The sequence below is a fragment of the Carassius auratus genome, unplaced genomic scaffold (genome assembly GCF_003368295.1).
Source record: "Carassius auratus strain Wakin unplaced genomic scaffold, ASM336829v1 scaf_tig00022246, whole genome shotgun sequence".
In the NCBI taxonomy this organism is placed as follows: domain Eukaryota; kingdom Metazoa; phylum Chordata; class Actinopteri; order Cypriniformes; family Cyprinidae; genus Carassius; species Carassius auratus.
The window spans coordinates 163,609-180,324 of NW_020525172.1; the positions used below are offsets into that span (position 1 = coordinate 163,609).

A 16,716-nucleotide genomic window follows, 5' to 3' on the forward strand; every position below is an offset into this window, starting at 1 on the left:
TAGTCTGCTGACTTGTATTTTAATTGTTATGTGTAACAAATGGATAATTTGTATTAACAAGCACCCACCCTCTTTGTGCCACCGTTTTTGGAGGTTTTTGTTTTGGGCAACTGTCCCTCAAAATGTATGTGCATTGCCCTGCAGTTAATGCTCTTAAAACACGTTTTCTGAGGGGAAGTGGGTATCTGAATTTGACTGTTATGTTGTTGAGAGCCCGATAATCGATACAGGGTCTCAAGCCTCCGTCCTTCTTTTCTACAAAGAAGAAGCTCGAAGCAGCAGGGGAGGTAGATGGACGAATGTAACCCTGGGCCAGCGCCTCCTTGATGTATTCCTCCATGGCCTTCTCCTCCGGAATGGATAGGGGGTAGATCCTTCCTTTATGCACTGGCTCACCCGGCAGCAGATCGATGGCACAGTGTGGAGGCAGCTTGGAAGCCCGTTTGGGGCAGAAGACATCACTGAAGGGGGCATAGCAGGTTGGGATGGAAGTGGATTGGTTTTCCCCTGGGCTCTCTATTGAGGTAGAATGATGCTCCATTTCACGACACATAGCTTTCAAAGCACACATAACATCATTGTACCAAGGAGCAGAGAATATTAAAGAAACAGATTGTGATTTCAAGGGAGCCAGCATGTCCAGCCCAGACAAGAGAACAGAATTCAGCACAGAGACATTATCATCCAGATCATCAGACAGAGAAACACAACATAAAGAAGAGTCAATCAAATCTGAAAATCAGTGGATTCAGTGTTCAGACAGACCTAAATCAGAGATTCAACATGGACTATTTAACAGATGTCCTTTCGGATTCATCAAAAATATGTCCATTTGTATTCCAAAGATGAACAAAGGTTTTACGGGTTTCAAACAACATGAGGGTGAGTAATTAATGACCGTTTTTTTTTTTTTTTAAGGGAACTATCCGTTTAAATATCCACAGTCTGTACAAAACTCAAACAGAACGGAATTCAGAGAAGCCAACATACTGCTGATTTATTAACATTTAAATATAACAATGTTAGTCTATGAAAGGAGCCTTTAAAATATAAATTAATATATTTTGACTGCATTTTACTCAGTTTGTTGTTCAAATAGGCATCAGCAGCTGGTTCTTTAGGGCTCCTCTGTAATAACAGCATCTTTTTATAGCAAGGAAAAATAACAATATTCTTATATTCGTGATTTTCTGCTTTGAAATGTGAATTTGATGTGCTTGTGATTTATTTGCCAAAATGTCCAGGAAATAATAATTTGTATGTGTGATACTGTAATCACAAAGTAATGCTCTCGACAGCCAATACAATTTTTAAAGGATAAAAAAATCAGTAAATAATAAAGTACAACAGTATTAAAGTTAGCTAATATTCATATGTTAAACTGAAAGTTTGAATTGCAAAAATGTTTTTTTTTTTATAACATCACAAAATGTGATACAAGAGTCAAAACACAACAGAAACATCCTATCAGAGAACAAATGTGAACAAAACCAAATGGTGCGAGTCAGTGTCAAATTCCAGTAGACACAGTATTTCTTCATCGTTTTCTGGGGATATTTTCATACACATCATCCATGTTTGATTTCTGCAAGGAAAAATACACTCAATCAGGTATCTGTTGATTTGCTGGATGTACAGTTATTGAATTAAAATGTATTAATGACAAAAGACTTTTGAGCGGTTAACAGACCTTAAGTGTGAATTTAGTGATTTTATGATGATATCCCCATTTATAGCTAAAATCATGTGATCAACCTTTAATTTAAACTTTGTATGTAAACAAATAATGTGTTTTGTTTTTAAACAAACTTTTATAAAAGATAATAGAAACTAGCATTAAAGGCACAAAATCTTAGATTTTTTTTATTAAAATATCCAAAAACCACTAGAACAGTGTTATATATTCTTGTGTACTTACATTCACCCGAATGTTTTGAATAATGATTAAATCCAGAGTAATTAGCAATTTTAACTGGTGACATGGACCACAGTGTCATTGTGTCGCCTGCCAGTGACATCATAATCTTTTGATTTTGGTCTTTGTTTATTTTGAACATGCTCCCTCTAGCGGCAAAAATTACATATTGTGACTTTTAGTAAAGGGCCAGCACAATTAGTTTTTATTTTCTTTCCAGTGCTATTTTCTTTTACATATATATTAGATTGCATAAAAAGATGCATTAAATGTGAAAAGACACTGTGGCTACACTAAACACAACCAAGCAAACGTGGACATTTGTAATATAAATACACATTTGTTGTTCATCTCAGAAGTAGCATGTGACGTACGTCATAAATAGAACAGAGATTGAGAAGAATACAAACTTTTCTTTGCCAATAAATTTAAATTTCTGCTAATTAATCTACTTAGGTCCGCAAAATGAAAATATTTACAATGGTTTACAAACAGTAAATGCACTTAATTTCAGTAGCTTGAAAACATGCTTAAGATCTGTCCTTTTGATCTGCTTGTTACTGAAGGCAATACTGATAATGGTGGGGCTGATAGATCACCCACATTTGTTCCTCGTCTGTATTACACACAAAGCTTCAATCAACAAGCTTCAATCAGACTAACTGACTGCATCAACTTCTTGCATCTTCTTACCGTTTTTCGAGTTGTTGGTTTACAAAATGTTGAATCAGTATTGTTTTCTTCCCAGGTCTGAACTGTATTAAAAATAATCACACGTGTTAAAACTGGAAAGTTTGCATTCTGGTATATAGTAATCTGTATATCTGATTGAAATGAATGAATGGAAGTTAATGTTTGTAGATAATAATTGAATTCCTCACCTGTTTTTGTACATTTCCTGCAGATGCAGAAGATCATGAGTACAGCAATAATCAACAGAGATCCAGCAGCAGCAATCAACATCATGTAAAACACAGGTAGACCCTGATCTGTAATGAAGAAAAATAGTCTGTCTGACTTTAAATACATCTGAAAGATCTCCATAATAGTTTATTTTTTTGAGTGGATTCGCTCTCTAAATAATCACTAACATTCACTCCTATCATACCTGTACAGAGCTGAGTGATGTCCAGATGTTGAGTCTGGTTGCTGATGGGATTGTTGAGCACACAGCTGTAGCGGTTTTTATCCTGATATTCCACCTCCAGAGGTAGAGAGAGACTGATGCTGAGACCAGACACACTGATGCTGGACAATAAACTGTTTCCTTTGTACCAGGAGAGAGTCACATGACCCACATTCACCACTGAACACACCAATGAGCAATTCTGCTGTGAGGATGATGACAGATTTTGTGAAAAATTTCTGCTTATGTTAGGAGTGGGCAGATGAGCTGGAAAATGTGAGAGAATAAACAGAAAATAAATTTGATCAACAATATTGTTGGTATAGTGTGTTGACAGTCAGTGAATGCTTCTGTTATCCCAAACATTAAACATTTCAGTTATGTAATTAGGCAAGGCAAAGCAAGTTTATTTATTAATTCAATTCGTTTGTTCAATTCATTAAATACTGTACAATCGCACAGTGCTCTTTCAATAAATGCACAGCTAAACTGATGAGTTTTGAGTCTAGATTTAAAAGTGGGTAATGTTTTAGCACATCTGATTTCTTATGGAAACCGATTCCAACTCCGGGTGACAAAATAACTAAAAGTAGATTCGCTTTTTTTTGTATGAACCCTTGGTATTTCTAACTGACTCGATCCTAATGATCTGAGTGGTCTGTTAGGTTTATAGTTTATAGGAGTTAATGAGTCTTTAGTCATTTGGCAATAAGGGTAGGTAAATCAAGCTGTGATAGGCAATTTGGTTCTTTCTCATCATTTGACTTAATGGGAGCATATACAGGCTAAACAAAAGCAGTGCAAGAATTGAGCCTTGTGGGACTCCGCATGTCATTGACGTCCACTTAGACTTATGCTCTCCTAGACTCACATAATAGCCTCTCCCTTCTAAGTATGACCTGAAACATTTGGATTCCATCGCAGAAAGCCTGACACAGTTTTCCAGTCTCTCTAGAAGTATGTTATGATCGACAGTGTCAAATGCAGCTCTAAGATCTAGTAGTACCAGCACAGATAATTTGCCAGAATCAGAATTATTATCTTAATGAGTGCTATCTCTGTGCAGCGATGCAGTCGTAAACCAGATTGAAAATGGTTCAAGTATCCATTTGAGTTTAAGTATTTGTTCAGTTGATTAAAAACTAACTTTATATATATTTGTTTATAAAAGGAAGATTTGATATTGGTCTATAATTGCTCAAAATGTGCTATCAAGATTACTCTTTTTCAGGAGGGGCTTAACAACTGCAATTTTCAGGAAGTCTGAAAAAGTCCCAGAAAGAAGTGAGGCATTCACCACTTCTAAGAGATCTGCTTCTAAAGAGTTTAGCACACTTTTTAAAAAAGATGTGAGAAGTGTGTCAAGATAGCAGGTTGATGATTTTAGTTGCTGCACTATTTTTTCCAAAAATTTGCTATCAGTTGCTTCAAAAATAGACATAGTATCTTCTTTTTGATATTGTAGCCAAATCCAGCTGACCTCTGCATAATTGGGGATGTGCTAATCGCCTTCCTGATATTGATGAGGAAGCAAACTCATTGCTTTTGCTGTCAGAGAGCATTTGACTGGAAATCTGCCTGGAAATCTGGTTTCTCAACAGTGGCAAGAAGAGTACTAGTGTTGTTTAAGTTACTGTTTATAAGGTTTGAGAAGTAAGTCTGTCTAGCTGTGGCTGGTTCCACATTGAAAGCATGAAGGCTGTCTTTATAGATGCTATAGTGAACTTCAAATTTTGTCTTAAGCCACATCCGCTCAGCTTTTCGGCATTGTCCTTTCATTCTCTGTACTGCTGTTGATTTTCTCCAAGCTGATTTCTGTCTGCCAGTCAGCAAATAGCTAAAGGAACATTCAGAGTTCAGTACAGCTCAATCTAAAGCATCTGAGGTCTACTGCTTCTTAAAAACACAAATATTTATTTTCAGCAGACAAACAAAATTGAGTGTTGTGCACTTACACTGGCTGTAAATGTATCCCATCCGCACATCTAAAATGCTCAAAGTTTTAATAATGCAGGTGCAATACTTAAACAATGTGCATGCTATTATGATTTAAGTCTGATAAATCACTTAACTAACCTTTTCTGTGTTAAGTTGACCTTAAAGTATTAAAATACAGTAAAATTTATTTAAAAGGGACATTGGATGCCCATTTTCCACAAGTTGGTATGATTCTTCAGGGAGTTCATGAAATGTCTGTAACATAGTTTGGTTAAAATTCCTCAATGTTCATATAAAACAACACACTTTTTACTTGATCAAAAACAGATCTGTTCACAGCGACGCATTCGGTACATATCTCTTTAAATGATAATGAGCTACTGCTTGCCCCACATCTCTTCCATGGTGCATATCAACACAAGACGAGTGAATATATCCCTATATGTGCGTGAGCTAGTCTTATTCAAATAGCTAGCTATCTACGTGAAAAACAAATGGGTGCAGATTGAAGCAGCTCACTGAATGACTTTCAGACACAGACACCGCATAACAAAGTAACTGTGTGATTTCTTTTCAGCTTTTCTGAGCTGGCAGTTACACCAAATGCAAAAAATAAAAGTGAACAAAGTGAAAATTTGGACTTGGAAACAGAATTCCTTGTGTTACAACTTAGCAAGCGGACTATGTATAAACTTCACAGTGTCAGCTTTTAAATGGTTAACTTAAAAAGTTGACTCTGTTCACTGCCATTGTAAGTGCCTTTCCATAAGAAAACACTGATGTCTCAGGTATTTAGTAATCAAAATAATGCCACAAATGCTGCCAAATAAGCTTAAGTTGTGTTGAATCAAAATATTCCTTTAATAAAACAAGAATATCTACTCACCATAGACAAAAACACTGAATGTTTTTGATGACGACACATCTCCACTTATATCTAGTTTAAAATCTCCAGAGTGTTCAATTGAGATGCTTGTGATGGTCAGAGATCCAGTTTGATAGTCCAGCTTCAGTCTGTTTCTGAATCTCCCGTCAGGACCATTAAATGTGGAGAAGATTTGGTCCCCTCTATTGATTTGAGCTATGAGAGAGTCTTCGTTTACAAGTTTCCACAGAATGTCGTCGTCTTCATGTATTTCAGTAAGATCAGTGTGTAATGTAACAGAGTCTCCCTCCGTTGCTGACAACGACTTATGAGACATACCTGATGAACAAACTGGTAGAGATTTCATATTTAAAGACTTTTGTTGGTTTACAGAGCCTGAAGTGAGTTCTTGTTTCTAAATGTGTACTGAGGAATATCTCAAGAAATGGGAACAGAAATGCTAAAGGAATCAATGACAACAAGTTACAGATTGTTGTGCAAGCTGATAATTCAGACTTTAAGGTATTAATTGCCTGTAACTTCACATGTATCTTGCACCTGAGTGAAATGATTGAAAGTAATTCTGGACTCGGTGAGAGACAGACCTGAATCCAGGGTAGCTGTCATATTATTATCTGTTTTACTTGATTAATCTGGGATGAACAGCAAATGCAAATCCTCTAACTTCAGTATCTGAACAAAAGCAGCAGGTTTATTAACCTGAAACTGAAAGAAACTGAATAGTTTTTTGAACTTACCAGTCAGACACCACCGGGACAAGCAGAGCAAAAAAACCATGTGAAACATTTTCTTCAGTAGTTCAGTGTCTGATCGAGACCATCTGCTGAAAACACTCAGTCTGTTCATCTGCTTTATGAATCCTCCCACAACAGAGTTTGACACACCTAATGCACACGGAAACACTCTCAATATGCTATTTAGTCTTTATAAGAACAAGATTTATATGTATAAAGACTTTAACTATTTGTAATTATTGAAAACATTCTTGATTTTTATCATTTAACATTGATGGGTTTAAAAAAAAAAAACGTTTCTGTTAAATATGCACCAATATACTGGAATAGTCAATCTAAATTTATTGGTAAATAAACACTGTAATGAATTGCTGTAAAAATTACAGCATTATTTTACAGCCGCGGACTGTTTTTTAATAATACAGCATATTGCTGTAAACTGCAATGCATTCTGGGGTCACGTGTAGGTCTGACTCAAATTTACAGAATTTTGCTGTAAATTTCAAATCTTCGGAGCCGCATCGTCAACGGTCGAGGAGATTAACGTTAAAGACGAGGAGTGATTCACAACTGTGGTAAGTGACTTCAGTTTTTTATATTTCTTGTTTGGTAGTTTATAGTATATGAATGCATCTACATTCGCGGATTATATTGGTAACCCCAGATTCAAGCATCATCCGTCCGCGGGGCGCGAGGCAGAATTGCGCGGGGTTTCAGTAGCGCGGTCGCGGTAGGATTTCACACATCCCCCGGCGCTATAGCAGCCATGGACAGAAAATCTCTGGAATCCTTCGTTATGAATGACATGTTTCAGTGCTAATAGTTTATATTCACTGTAACTTAGTGTTTATCAGCACACTTCGTCGTGATTATTTTATGATGTAAAACAACTTTGCACATGCAGTCATCTGTTAACACGGGCGCCGAAATAAAACGCGTTTCTAAAGCCTCGCGGTCAGTCAGGGTCGCTCACGGAGGATGTGTGTGTCATATAAATTCTCAGTTGTGCTTTTCTAAGAGGTTAACGTAACCAGTGAGATGTAGATTTTTTTTGAGCATTTGCTAACTTCAGGTAACGTTAATGTGAAAACTTTAACAAATCTGTTTGATATAAAGTCTGCTTTGTATAGTTAGCCTAATTTATTACCTTAGGGCGACCAAATACGTTTTCCTTGAAATTATTAAATATGCTATTTATATATATGTGTCTATATTTATGTCGGCCGGCAAATCTTGTGTGTATTTTGGCACAGGGTGCACAAATGCTCCTTATCAGTGCGGTGACACTTGAACAAATGAACTGATCATGCGCGACACTGACCAATAAACAAACGAGTTGTTTTGTTGCGTCTATGACTTGAATCTTATCATCAGTTGTAGTGATGGGAAGTTCGGATCATTTTACCGAATCGGACTTTTGAGTCTCGTTCAGCAAAATGAACGAATCTTTTTTCGAGTCATTTCAAATGAACGAACAACCAGAAGGTTCAGGAAGAAAAAAAACAGAGTGCTTGCAGTCTGTTTCACATTAGGAGGCATTTTGCTGCATAATCGATCCACCACAAACCATATGCAACTATGGAAGCTCAACTTCCATTAAATGGACTGAAAACGCTCAAGTAACGTTATAGGTCTCAAAACGCTTGCTCTGCGCCAGTGGATACACACCATAGACAGTAAAAGAAATATGTGCATGTCACAGACTGTCCGCGCATGGACTTCCGCGTTTCAGAGATCCGCCTTTTACTTTCCGTCAACATTACATTAATTAACGTTTAGAAAATTTATTTTTGACATTTGTGAATCAGTTCAGAATCGTCTGCTTATGCATTGCGATACATTTAAGAATCACATTTTTATCCCACCCCTACTAAATATAGTATGTAATGTAAATGTAAAAATCTGAAATACAAAAAAAAAAATAAAAAAAAAATGGTATAGGTATTAATTACTATTGTGATATTGATTGTTTTAGGAGACACTTTGACAAGTGGGCACTGGATGCTGGGTATTGAAGGCGAGGTGGTGTGTGAGGGCACTCAGCCCAGTTTCCTGTCCGGCCTTGCCACTCTGTTTGCTGCTTATTACTAGTTTAATCTTGAGTATCAGGAGGAAGCAGTGTGTACCTTGGAGTTCATTCAAAGGTAATGGTTGAATTCTAACAACTTCAGAACCAGCATTTTATAGATAAGTTATATCAGAACATTCCTTTTAATAATGTTATGTTATCAGTGTTATTTCTGTTGATGCCTTTAAAACAATGTGTCTTAACTCGAGAAGAGAATATATTTGTCTCCCTATTTAACACCAGCAAGCTATTGAGTTAAATATGTTTTTTTTTTATTATTAGTGGACATCTCCAACTTTCTTGGAGGTCCTAAAACCGCTCTTAATTACATATTGTCTGTTTCATGACCCTTTAGGTGCTTTGTGGGCATAAATCCAGAGAGAGGACCCAAAGCCAAGGGAAAAGTGCCATCGAAATAAAAACAGGACAAGTGATACAGAAGAAAATGTGTGGCAGTCAACCCACATGTTGCCACTCTTCTGTGCAAATTCCAATGGAATTTCTGAAATGTAAGGATACACGCACACCAAGATTGTCTTCCTTTTATTGTTCTCTATCTGCCTTTGACTGTACCTCCCATCCCTCTGTCTCTCTCTGACTGTACCTCTCATCCCTGTATCTGTCACTAACTGTATCTGTCCTCCCCCTATTTGTTTCTGAAAGTATTATTATGTTTTGTAATATATCTAATGTATTGTCCTCTTTACTCTTTTCAATATTTCTAGTCACACTTTGAATCCTGGGATGGAACTTCATCTGGAGCATAATTGTTATTTGGTTGATTTTTATCTGTTTGATGGAAAGTTTGTATGACTTCTGCAAGTGCGCGGCTCCTTCCGGTCAGTCATGCATCACTTTTTTTTGTATGACTTGTTTGGCAATATTGGTCTATTCCTTAATGATGATAGCTATCTGAAAATGTCTTTGTGGTTTTTAAAGGATTAGTTCACCCAAAAATGAAAATTAAGTCAATAATTACTTATGTCGTTTCACACCCGTAAGATCTTCGTTCATCCTCACAACACATAATAAGATGTGGCTCAGTGAAGCCTGCATTTCTAGCAAGATCATTTCTTTTTTTCAATGCCCAGAAAGCCTCTAAAACATTTAAAACAATTCATGTGACTACAGTTGTTCAACCTAAATATGATAAAGCGACGAGAATACTTTTTTTGCCAACCCCCCCACCCCCATCTCCCAAAACAACGATTTTATTCAACTATATCTAGTGATGGGCGATCTCAAAACACTGCTTCATGAAGCTTAGAAGCTTTACAAATCTTTTGTTTCAAATCATTTGCTCAGAACGTGTATCAAACTGCAAAAGTCACACGAACCATTGAAATTTCAAAACACTTATGACGTGCCGAAGCCTCATTTACTGAAATCATGTGACTTTGGCAGTTTGATATGCTCTGATTTGAACTGAAAGATTAATAAAGCTTTGAAGCTTCATGAAGCAGTGTCATCCATCACGAGATACTGTTGAATAGTCATTATTTAGTTTTTTGGCACACAAAAAGTATTTTCATTGCTTCATTACACTAAGGTTGAACCACTGTAGTCACATAAACTGTTTTAAATATGTTTTTAGTACCTTTCTGGGCATTGGAAAGGGAAATGATCTTGCTAGCAATGTAGGCATCACTGGGCCATCAGGTTTTATAAAAAATATCTTAATGTGTGTTGTGAAGATGAACAAAGGTTTTAAGGGTGTGGAATGACATGAGGGTGAGAAATGACAGAATTTTCACTTTTGGGTGAACTGTTTTAATATGACCATGTTGGTCATGTTTCGGTTATAACGCAGTTTGAATATTTCTTTGTGTCAAGGTCCATGATGGCCATTATGTTCCAAGTAATAAAAAAGAAATCATGCCAAAATTTCATATCCATTTAAAAAAAAATGAAATAATTTTAAAATAAATAAAAATGAGTTCAAAATAATATACTTTTTATGTCATTTTTTTATGTAAATTTGAAAGTGATTTATAACATTTTGACCTGTTTTTTTTTAGATTTTAAAAATGTTATTTTTTTTTATTTTTTTGGTGAATTAAGTTATGCATTATATAACACTTTATGCAGTTAAAGTTAAGTCAGCAATAGGGAAAATATATTGTATGCTATCATTTTACATACTTTAAATATAGCAAATACACATATGCTTTTTTTCAAAGAATTGCTTAGCAAATGCACACTTTCAAGTAGTTTACTGTGCAATTTAAATAATTGTTAAATGCCATATACAATGTATTAAAAATGCAGTATATAATATATTTTTTTGTAAAAATGCAGTATACAAAATATAAAAAAATTACTGTAAATTTTACAGTAAAATACTGGCAGCAGGGTTGCCAGCCAGTTACTGTAAATTTTACAGTAGTCTTACTGTAATTTAATTTACAGAATTTTACTGTAATTGAGAATACAGGAAAAATCTGTAAATTAAATTACAGTACGACTACTGTAAAATTTACAGTACCTGGCTGGCAACCCTGCTGCCAGTATTTTACTGTAAAATTTACAGTAATTTTTTAACAGTGAACTTATGGGTTTTAAAATGGTTTTATAATAATTCAGCAGTTTGAGTTGCAAAACAAAATTAAGAAGCGTGAATCTTCTCTCATTGCTAGTCTTTCTGCGGTGTGTGACACGTGCAGATAATATTCTGAGTGAAACTGAAACTGCTGTGGTCTGATTTCGATACAGAAACATGATCTGATCTCTCTGTAGACACTTAGTTTAAGAGCTGAGAATGGACATTTGTTCATTATGTGCGTTGGTTTAGTTTGAGGCTGAAGGGCTTCTTCCTGTCCTTCTGTAATGAACCACACAGTCTGACTTCCTGTTTAGATAAAACTGCTTTACAAATAAATTACTCAAAACTAATGTATGAAACACAGTTAAAGGTTATTCAAAGATCAGAGGTTATATTAACTGTCTTATACTTTTAACTGGTCAGATATGGCTCATGGTCTGCATCATGACCACACCTGCACACAAAACTGGAAACACTTCATGAGTTTCACAGTCATCATCTGATTAATTGAATTCTACAGGATTTCCAGGAGACATGTCGGTTGCACTTTATTTTACAGTAAGTTTACTAACATGTACTTATAGTGTACTTACAGTGTATTTATCTAAGAAAGTTCTGGTAACACAAGGTAACAACATGGGGTTAGGTTTAGGGGTAGGATCAAGGTTCAAGGTTAGTACCTACACTGTTAGAAATGTCTGTAAATTTAACAGTATTTAACTGTAAAATGAACTGTATTTTACTGTAGGACAGTTATACAGCATATTACTGTATTTTAAAGTAACATTTTGGGGAATACCCTCTTGGCGACACTAAATTACAGTATTTTTAATTTACTGTAAATTTAAATACAGTAAAGAAAAAATGAGCGCGAAACCTGACCAATCACAGATCAAGTTTTATATCCCACTTGGAGAAAGAAGAAAACAAGACACACAGATGCGAAAAGAACCAGTCAGATGCAAAGGTGGGTACAAATATTACTTCTTTTACTTTAAATATATTATATCTTTGGTTTAACTAAAACTAAAATATAAATAAAAAAAACGCTGCCACTGAACGGCGGCGCGCAGTCACCTCACATTTATGCTGTGAAGAGAGCTAGAGAGAGTTGTGGTGACACTGTGCAAACATTCATATTTCTTTCCTTTCTTTCCCTTTTCTGAACGTTTCACCGTCAAAATATGGACATTAACGGGTCTCTGCCTTGGGTTTGACCACTCCAGAAGCTGGTGAGTGTTCATGTGAACTGTTAGCCGAACAACAAAGCTTTCGTGGATTTAGCTTAAAGTCAGTCGGATTTTTTCCCGCTATTATCGCTTGCTGTTAACTGATTACCCCATGTAAATGCACGTCATGCTTGTAGTGCTAGAGTAAAACCCGCAATGTTCGTGTCGTGTGCAAACACTGGCGTCTCTGTGGAGACATTATACGCCTTTATTAATCATGCCAAAGGGCATAAAAACACGGCGAACTTAAGGTTTTCATGTGCAGTTCCTGAATGCTCATACACTTTCCAAAGCCTCTCCGCCCCTCAGTCTCACATTTAACGTTACCGCAAACACATAAAGTTAAGGAAACTAAACAACCAAGAGAAAAATATGTCTACTTCAAATGTAACATTTGTTCTGTACATCAGCATCGGGAGAATAACATAATCTCGTTCGCGAAAATGCGCCGCAAATGGCACAGAACACAATGGAAATGTTTTCAGGGGACCCCAGTAAGTGACGAACCCGACTGTATATATCCAATGCGCGATCAACGGCTGTCCGAATTCACTCACAGCTTCAAGTGAACCGTATTAGTGGACTAATGTAGAAATTAGTGAATGAGTGTTAAGGGGGCGATTTCGGATTTAGCCAACGTAATTTCCTCATTATTTTAACCTGGGATGTTCTCGTGACAAAGCAGCATGGTGTCTATCAGCTTAATAACTGTACTTAGGACATAAAGTCTTATTATTGCTGTTAACATAACTGTTGCAAATAAATACATTTTATACAAAAAAAGTTTTCGTAATATGCTTTATTTATCTGTGTGTGTCTCAACTTTAAAATTAGCTGTTTCATCTTTGGACCCTACATTACCTTACATTTCTTACCTATGAAACTTATTTAAACATAACATTAATTTTTTTTTTACAATGTTACTAATGTATAGATTAATATCTCACCCTCATGTTCTTTTTACATTTTTTATATTGTATATAAAGTTGTATGTCATAAATATGTAATCTCTGTATTTTTTGCAAGAAAATAAAAGTAGACGTTGAGTACTAAACATGCTCCATCCGGGTTCGTCACATATTGGGTCCCCTGGAAATATTTCCGTTGTGTTCTGTGCCATTTGCAGTGCATTTCTGTATCTGGTTGTGTTGTGAGTATTTGGTTGTTTTGTTAGACATTTTTCACATCAAATGATCTAACTTTTTTTTCTGTTATGTAAAGGTTAAATGATAACCCTGACAACAGCAAGTGCTCCTCAAAGTTCCACGTCATCAAAAGAAGTGGGAAGATGGTGCAAAGGAAGAACTCTGGTCTGAACCCTCATGTATCCTCCTTCATTAAAGGGATAGTTCACCCAAAAAATTAATTCACCCATTAATAACTCACCCTCATGTCGTTCCAAACCCGTGAGACCTCCATTTATCTCCTCTGTCCCTCCATTGAAGCTGTGTGTTCGGTCTGCTGTCCATGTCCAGAAAGGTAAGAAAAACATCAACAAAGTAGTCCATGTGACATCAGAGGGTCAGTTAGAATTTTTTGAAGCATCGAAAATACGTTTTGGTCCAAAAATAGCAAAAACTACGACTTTATTCAGCATTGTCTTCTCTTCCGTGTCTGTTGTGAGAGAGAGTTCAAAACAAAGCAGTTTGTGATATCCGGTTCGCGAACGAATCACTCCATGTAATTGGATCCTTTTGAACCAGTTCACCAAATCGAACTGAATCATTTTAAACGGTTCGCGTTTCCAATACGCATTAATCCACAAATTACTTAAACTGTTAACTTTTTTTAATGTGGCTGACACTTCTGAGTTCAAACAAACCAGTATCCCGGTGAACTGCTGTGAGGAGAGAACTGAAGATGAACACCGAGCTGAGCCAGATAACGAACAAAATACTGACTAGTTCACGAGTCAGCCACATTAAAAAAGTTAACAGCTTAAGTAATTTGTGAATTAATGCGTATTGGAGACGCGAACAGTATAAAACGATTCAGTTTGATTTGGTGAACTGGTTCAAAAAGATCCGGTTACATCGAATGATTCATGAACTGGATATCACAAACTGCTTTGTTTTGAACTCTCTCACAACAGACCCGGAAGAGAAGACAATGCTGAATAAAGTCGTAGTTTTTGCTATTTTTGGACCAAAATGTATTTTCGACGCTTCAAAAAATTCTAACCGACCCTGTGATGTCACATGGACTACTTTGATGATGTTTTTCTTACCTTTCTGGACATGGGCAGTATACCACACACACAGCTTCAATGGAGGGACTGAGAGCTCTCGGACTAAATCTAAAATATCTGTGTTCTGAAGATAAACGGAAGTCTCACGGGTTTGGAACGACATGAGGGTAAGTTATTAATGACCTAATTCAGATTTTTGGGTGAACTATCCCTTTAAGGAGTTTGTGGATTTCAGCTGGCAAAACTATTAAGCTACTAAGAGCAAATACATTCTACACAGGAGTGTTCTGAATTAGTAAATTTTTAAGATTGTTCTTATGACTGAATCTGTTCATGTCTGTTGTTTTAAAATACTCTTAATATGAAACTTTTATGTATAAATGAAATGTATTCAAGTTTTTGGAAAACTGAAAGTACAATCTGCAAGAATATTAAAATGTTATTTCAAGTATTACAATTTAACTATTAAACCAATAAAAGAAGTTAAACAGTCTTTTGTTTCTTTTTATAGTTTTTACTACTGAGACATGAGACCTGTTGAAATACAATAATTTGTAAAGTTTTACAATACATAATAAAAGTGAACCAATTACAGTAAATTTCACAGTGTAAAGTAATATTTTATTGTATTAAAATATATAAAAGGAGAAAAAAACATAATTGTGTTTTACAGTAAAAAAATATATTACTGCAAATACATTTACAGCAAGTTAAAAGGTACTGTAAATATGAATACAGTATTTTTACTGTAAGTTTAATTTACAGTAAGTTACTGGCAAACTGCTGCCAGTAAGTTACTGTAATTTCTACAGGAAATTTTTTACAGTGTAGTTATTACACAGTTATTGTAATTACTATAATATGTACATAGTACATACATGAGAAACAGGACTGTAAAATAAAGTGCTACCGACATGTCTCATTATTTAATGTTCTGCCTGAAAAAAAAAAAAATGTTGTGATGTTGAGATTCATGGAAGAATGAATCTGTTCAAAATTATGTTAAGTTCATGTTTTAGAATCTATGTCTTATTGTTTGCACACTGGTCTGTTATGGTAGAGATATTTTTGCTACATTTTCACTTCCTTAAACATGATGCTGATTGGTTACTTTACATGTCAGTCAAATGGATCCTGCCTTTCTCTGATTTTTTTGTTTCTTTTTTTCTGAGGGGACTGTCTAAAGGAGGGTGCATGCATAGGCCTTTTCTAATTCTTTTGGTCTGATAATGCACAATAAGCTCATGCTATTTATATTTAACATGAAAGGAGATAGCAGGAAATGATACCGAGAACAGCAGCTTTCTTTTCTGCTCTGATAGCCACAAAACTATACTGAACACTGTTGGTTTATGTTAGAATCAGGACTGATAAGAGCCTATTGAACATGTTTGACCACATGTGTGTCTACAAAAGCAATCCTGTCCAATGTGTTTTCAACTACCTCCAGAAAAAAGACTTTATATAAAGACTTCACACTCCTATTACTTCTGAGAAAGTATCCACCTTATTTTTCCTGCACAGCCATTTATCAGTTTTATGTGTCTGGCTTCTGGTCCCATCCACGTCCTGCTATTTTTAGCTACAAAACAGCTTGTTTTGCTGCTTGATATTGCAAACTGGTGTGTCTAACCATACAGGTGCATCTCAATTAATTAGAATGCCGTGGAAAAAGTTCATTTATTTCAGTAATTCAACTCAAATTGTGAAACTTGTGTATTAAATAAATTCATTTCACACAGACTGAAGTAGTTTATGTCGCTGGTTCTTCTTATCGTGATGATTTTGACTCACATTTAAAAAAAAAAAAAAAAAAAAAAAACGTTTTTTCAGTGTGAAAAAAATTACATTTTCCAATTTTAATTGAAGAAGTATTATAAATCCACTCAGGAAAAACTTTGTAGTAAAGCACAATATCTATATGATAATGTGCAATGCTAGAGGCATTATGCACACAAGTCACATGGTGCTTTCGTCCAATCAATGACCCTGAGTATGCAATAAAAACATTACCTGAGGTTTAAGGATGTATAGCATGAAACATCAGCTTATGAATACCCAGCATTGAAGTGCAGACAAAAAGCACAGGA

The 16,716-nt window shown here is 35.6% G+C and overlaps 1 long non-coding RNA gene across 2 annotated transcripts; it reads left to right on the top strand.

Moving 5' to 3' along the window:
- The first annotated feature begins 6,980 nt into the window (after positions 1-6,980).
- Positions 6,981-9,080, top strand: LOC113077312 (uncharacterized). 2 transcript variants are annotated; one of them, XR_003281299.1, is made up of 3 exons: positions 6,981-7,174; positions 8,575-8,743; positions 9,023-9,080. It is a non-coding gene; the product is annotated as an uncharacterized LOC113077312 (long non-coding RNA). The 2 variants fall into 2 exon arrangements; XR_003281300.1 differs by lacking the exon at positions 6,981-7,174 and adding an exon at positions 8,293-8,478.
- Positions 9,081-16,716: the final 7,636 nt, after the last annotated feature.